The following is a 6,528-nucleotide window of genomic DNA, read 5'->3' as shown; positions in this document are numbered from 1 at the left end:
AAAGTAATTTGCATTTGTCAGGCATCAGAGAATGAATTTGGGTCTTAAATCCCTTGACGCAGAAAGTGAGCCTGCAGCTGCAATGGACACTGTGCACTGTTATGACCCAGCCAAGGGTTAGATCACACAGCGTAAATAAAGGTGGGGTTATGTAAGGTGGAGTGAATAGTAAGTGGTTAGTAAGTACTTGATTAAAAAGAAAATTCTAGTTCTAGTGACAGCAATGAAGACAAGCAGTTTTAATGGAGGCTGTGGTGGACAATGTGGGCACCAAGGATGAGTGTTGTTGTGGATAAAAAATGTCATAAAATAAACATAAGGGAGGTCCAGATCCAGATCCAGGTCCAGTAACGGAGAGAGAAGGGACTGACGACGGGCACCGGCACCTAGACATACAGAAGCGGTTTTAGTCAGAGGTGGATAAATTGGTAAAACACTTTAAAGATCTTTATGGGTTGTTAGTCAAAAAGTCGAAAGAAGTGTACGAGCTGAGGAGTGCTAAAAACACACACACTCGTACAGTCAAGGGCGGGCAAGTAGACACAACATACACACACACTCTCTCTTCCTCATACACACACATGAATAACTTTAATAATATCTTATAGTAATAGAGAAACTCTATAAAAAACAGAATAGTAGGATATGCAGGACAGTAGAACTGTAATGATATTAAGAAGTTGGAAGTACAGTAAACCGCTTTTCAAGTAGTATAAATATATATAAAATAAGAACTATAGTGCAAATATGAAAATAAATTATAAACGAGAAATACAGGAAAAATATAACTTACTCATGATTCAGATGGTGAAGATTCTCGTCTCGCAAGGAAGGCTTTAATTTTTAGAGAACCATGAAGAAAGCCAGTTATAAGGGTGGCTGGGTCAAACTGCCCCCCCCTCTAGATAACGATAAGACCAAGGTCCCTCCCGGTTGTTTAGTCGTCTTGTCTACGTCATTTTTTTACCTAGGGAATTGAGAATCCTGGTTTCTGACTACCTAGGTAAATGAGAATCCTGGTTTCTGACCCCCTAGGTAAATGAGAATCCTGGTTTTTGACCACCTAGGTAACTAGAAACTCTGGGTTTTTGTTTCCTGGGTTGTTGGAAATGCCTGGGTTCTGATTTTATGTGTAAATTAAAACCCCTGGTTTCAATTCTATGGGTAAGTGAAATAGGCCTTTTCTGGAAACCTATGGGTTATCTAGTGTGTAAATACAGTATAAATACTGGAGCTTAAGCTCAGGGTAGGGGGATCACTTCTGAGAATTCTCATCGGTGTGGATCTCGTGTGGTGGAATGGAACAATAAAGCTGGACCCTTGCTTCTTCTCACTCACGGCTGGTGTATTTTTTCTATCTCAGAGGTAGATGTGAGTATTGGCTTCTAAGTTGAATTTTAAATGTTTTTGGGTAATAGGCTAAATTTGAGCCAACAGTGTAAAGCTCATTTAGATGTGAACGGAACAACTCTACCCTGTAAATTGGACACTGGTGCACAGGGGAACCTTCTTCCAACAAAAGACTTTCACAGACTGAGGAAAAAAGTCAAAAGTATGAGACAGTAAGATGAACATACGGACATATAATGATTCCTAATTCCCACAAAAGGGTTATGCAGGATCACACTGACAGTGAAAACTGGACTTTATGTGACTGTAATGTGTGTAAACATTTTTTCTGAGGTGTATATTAAAAGGCATAATATAATTGCCTAATAATAAGTTTTGATACCACAAAGGTAATACAACGCAAAGATATCCGACCTTCTCAAGTGACCGCTTGTGGACCAATGAAATGGGCTGTAGGGCGGGCTTTGTGCTCCACTGTGCTGGACTATGTCAACAAACCAGGTAGGGCAGGCACCTTAATCCGCTGAAGCATTATGGGGTAACTAGAGAATTGTACTAGTCGTCTGCTTGTAGTTCAGTGCCATGATTCATCCTCACCCAGTCAGACATCATCTGACAAATAGCTCCTGTGCTAGCTGCCAACTAACATTAATTCCATCCATCCAGTGACAGACTGATAATGATATGCTTTTCTTTCGTAGCAGTATGTGTAGGGTTGAAATGCATGTTAAAATGATGAGGTACTGCTATATGTTTTTATTTTTATTGCAAGATTATCCTAGCAGAGGCCGGTAACATTCGCAAATAAATATCAATTTACCATGTGTTTACTTTCTTTACTGACACATATGAAAATGAAAAGACTGCATCAATTAATGCTCAGCTTTGGGAAGGGAAGCAACAGGGACAAGATGAGACTGAGAGAAAAAGAAAAAGAGAAGATGATGGAGATGACAGAGGAAGAGCAGGTACTACCCACTGTACCCAGAAGATGATTAGCATTATGTTACTGTGCTGTACAGGTCAAACTGACCTGATCTCGTTCAAACAAACAATGTAGGCCTAATTACCACAGAGATATATGTTCTTTGGAAATTACAGTGAAGCCTATAGGTTCAATTTCATTTCATAAGTATAGTGTCATAACACAGTATAGTTCTACTGTATAGATATCCTCTTGTTTAAAAGACTTTTTTCCTATGTTGATGTACTGCTTGAGGCACATTTTTGTACTTCAAACCAAAAATGATGCAAACTCAAACATAAATATTAAATAAAGGTGTTTTTAATTTTACTAAATTATTTTTAATACACTTTTATTCCACAGTCTTATGATGGATAAATTGTTTTGAAAGGAAGACTTTTAAAATTGAGAATGTGTTTTGAGAATGAGGTTTTTGGTTTGTGTGTGTGTGTGTGTGTGTGTGTGTGTGTGTGTGTGTGTGTGTGTGTGTGTGTGTGTGTGTGTGTGCGCTCCTATTCTAGGTGCAGAAAGGATGCTGTTTTTAAACATCTTAAACACTTTTATTGTTCCTGTAATGATAATGAAGTTTTAATTGTGGACGGAGATTTTAACTGCACTTCTGATAGCTTGGACAGGAACCATGTAGAACCTCATGCTGCTTCCTGAAAGCATTTTTGTGAGACAAAACACTTTCCAGAGACAGTACACATGGGCTCACTGTAAAGACAACATGCTCTCACTAGCAAGGCTTGATGGTTTTTATAGTTGTAGATATCAGGTTTCTAGATTCTGTTTTATCTATCCTGTGGGGTTTTCAGACCTTTGCATGATGCAGTGCATTTTAGAGAAAAGCAATGTAAACCCATGCAGTGCATACTGGCATTTAATGCAGCAATTTTAGACAATGTCAATTTTAGACAGGGTTTTATGTTTTTCTGGGACACTTTTAGTTTGCAAATGCCATGTTTACCTCTTTGCATCAGTGGTAGGATTTGCAAATGTCAACAGTACAAAATGTACCTAAGGACAACACCAGAACTCTTAAAGTTCTGGAAACTGAAGTAGTAGAACTCCTGGAGTTACCAGAGTCCACAGGAAATCAAAAGCCACATTGAGGTTCTGGAAGAGCAAAACACTGCGCTGGCTGCTGGATATAACGCTGCAGGGAGCACTGGTCTGCTCATGCTTAAAAAGCGTAACAGAGATGGACGCTCCATCCAAGTTCTTATTTTGTCTTGAGCAAAGAAATGGACAGAAAAGGCTTATACAGAAATCAGGGGACCTCAAATATCAAGCAGACAGTCAGCTTTTATTCAAAGCTGTATAAAAGTGAGCATAAGCAAGCTACCCAAACTAAGCAAGGCAAGCTTGATAAAGAGCTTATACCAGATGCACTATAGGCTGAACCCAGTGCTATGGAGAATGGGTGGTCACTGGGTATCGATAGGCTCTCAGTGGAGTTCTACAAGGCTTTCTGATGCATATTAGGGCAGGACTTCCTATATGTGCTACAGGATAGTCTGAAGCGTGGCAAGCTGTCATTGAGGTGTTGTAGAGTGGTTCTGACTCTATTACCAAAGAAAGGTGAGCTTAGGATCTGGGGCCCCTGGTATAGTTACTATACAATGTACTATATATGTACAGTCTGTAAGATGCTCTTAAATGTATTATCAACAAGCCTTAAGGTAAGGTAATATAGCAAGTCATTCACGTTGACCAGTTGTACCATCTGCCAGGCAGGTCAATCTTCAACCATGTATACTTCATTTGAACATCTCCAGGATACCAGGCCTGAAGACTGGTCTTTCATTCACTGGTTTTCTTGCGTCCTGTGGTTTCCCTGCATGCACGCTACTGCTGGAGTTTATTCAGGATTGACTGCACAAAGGGATTATTTGCCAGGAAGGATATGCCACGCAAAGCTCAGACTTCAAGATGGAGTAATGCTACTTAGATAAATCCCAATCCAGTGAGAATGCCCCAGTCTACGTTTCTTCATGTATTTATTATTATTTATTATTGTTGATTTATTATGTGGTGCACATTCTTTCTGTATAATATACCTTGGCTGTTTGAAACCAATGTCTTTTTGTTTCTGTTACTTTTTGATACACTATTTAGAGGGGTAAAAAAGCCTGAGAAAGGAACAGCACTGATAGAGGTGAGGTGTGCATACAGCTCAGGTAGTACTGCACTGGGGTGGTTAGCCCTGAGGAAGGTGAGCCTATTCCACATATAATCACACCAAATTTGACAGAAGTCTTAGACTTTTCTTGTTAAGTACATTTGCACACAATTTGTAAAGGAGCATACCATTTTTTTTTGTGCTCTAGAAGATGATCAAAGTACAAGGGTTGACACACCCTGGTGCAGTGTCCTGGGCTGAATAATGATGTAAAACTGTACAAACCACCATTAACCAAAAAAAAAAAACAGGTGATCTACAGTGGAGAATGTTGCATGACATTGTCTCTGTAAATGCTTTTATCTCTATTTTAAAGCCAGAGCTTACACAAGTGTCCTTTTTGTTTGCAGAGGGAGGCAGTGGTTCATGCTTTTTATGAACTGTTCAAAAATGCTTTATTGGCACAAATGTTAGATGAAATTATTAACAGGTCAATTACTGACTTATTGCAGAGTCTGTAACAGGTTAATGTAATAAGATATTTTTTAAAAAGCGGACAAGTGTATCATAAAAAGGTAATAAAGAATAACAGAAACATAATTCATAAATTTTTTTATACATATATAAATAAAAATGTGCGTGTAAGATTTGCCTCACTGGTTTGCACTCATCAAATTTCTGGCTTGATGCTGCGGATTTTCTGGTAGAATTAATATGTGAATGCAGTGTATTTAGGACAGTGAGTTTAGAAGGTGTAGATTTGTTTCCACCTCTCCCAGGTGACAGTGAGAGGACAGCTGCTGGTCTCTATGCAGCCAGGTCTGTCTGCAGTCTCTTTCTCACACACACACACAAACACAAACACACACACAGGAATTCACTAGCAGGTTTGTAATTGTTTTTTCTGCCACAACAGTCTTAGCCAATAAGAGAGTGACCGTTTTGCCTAAATCACGGAGAGCTCAGCGCAGGGCGATGTTACAGCTTAAAAACCAGCGTTTGCCAGCACCATTTATTCTGTTTTTCATCCCTGAAGTGCAGAGCTCGACGCCATGGTAAGAACAATGCTGACCCCCCGTAAGTCCACTGGTGGCAGGGCACCTAGGCAGCAGCTCGCCATAATGGCTGCCCGCAAGAGCGCCCCATCTACCGGCGACATAAAGAAGACTCACCGTTACAGGTTCGGCACCGTTCTGAGGGAGTCTACTGAGCTGCACATCCGCAAGCTGCTCTTCCAGCGCCTGGTGAGAGAAATCGCTCAGGACCTGTTTCCAGACTTATGTTTCCAGAGTGAAGCCATCATGGCCCTGCAGGAGGCGAGCGAGGCATACCTGGCCGGTGGATGGCGTACAGGTTTTTGTTCTAGGACAAAAACCTGTACGCCATCCACACCAAGAGAGTGACCATCATGCCCAAGGATATTCAGCTGGCCCGCCGTATTCGTGGAGAACATGCTTAAATGACAATGAAAAATCAGCAAGTCTTCATTCCTTGGCTGTTTAAATATTTATAATGTGGTAAAGGGAGAGGAAATGTATAAATTATATATGTATAGATATGGATGATTTATATTTCCATAAACATTAAATAGGTTTCTAAATGTATATGTTATGTATATTGTATAATGTGTGTGTATCTGTGTATATTCATATTCACTTGCCTTTCTTTTCTGTTTAGAAATGATAAGATTTCTTTACCATTTCCATGTCACGTGCTGAGGGTTTGTTATTTAAAAAAGGGACGCCACTACTACTACTAATAAATGGTTCAAAAGATAGAAGAAGAAGCCATTATTTGTCAATTATACATTACAGCACAGTGAAATTCTCTTCTTCGCATATCCCAGCTTGTTAGGAAGTTGGGGTCAGAGCGCAGGGTCAGACATGATTCAGTGACCCTGGAGCAGAGAGGGTTAAGGGCCTTGCTCAAGGCTTCAACATTGGCAGCGATGGGGCTTGAACAATTGACCTTCTGATCAGTAATCCAGAGCCTTAACCGGTGAGCCCCCACTGCCCACCGTGTATTCTTTTTGTTATGTCAAAATAATACAATAAACAGTAATAACGCTGATGAGCTCTGTCTGTGTAAA

At 40.0% G+C, this 6,528-nt stretch overlaps 1 long non-coding RNA gene and 1 pseudogene across 1 annotated transcript; both read left to right on the top strand.

The window, feature by feature from the left end:
- The first annotated feature begins 888 nt into the window (after nt 1–888).
- Nucleotides 889–1,333, top strand: LOC128634016 (uncharacterized). Its single transcript, XR_008397198.1, has 2 exons — nt 889–1,035; nt 1,068–1,333. It is a non-coding gene; the product is annotated as an uncharacterized LOC128634016 (long non-coding RNA).
- A 4,085-nt stretch (nt 1,334–5,418) lies between these two features.
- LOC108271705 (uncharacterized) lies at nt 5,419–6,183 on the top strand (annotated as a pseudogene).
- Nucleotides 6,184–6,528: the final 345 nt, after the last annotated feature.

Source organism: Ictalurus punctatus, chromosome 11 (assembly GCF_001660625.3).
Source record: "Ictalurus punctatus breed USDA103 chromosome 11, Coco_2.0, whole genome shotgun sequence".
NCBI classification, from domain to species: domain Eukaryota; kingdom Metazoa; phylum Chordata; class Actinopteri; order Siluriformes; family Ictaluridae; genus Ictalurus; species Ictalurus punctatus.
This window is presented reverse-complemented; position numbering and strand designations above follow the sequence as displayed.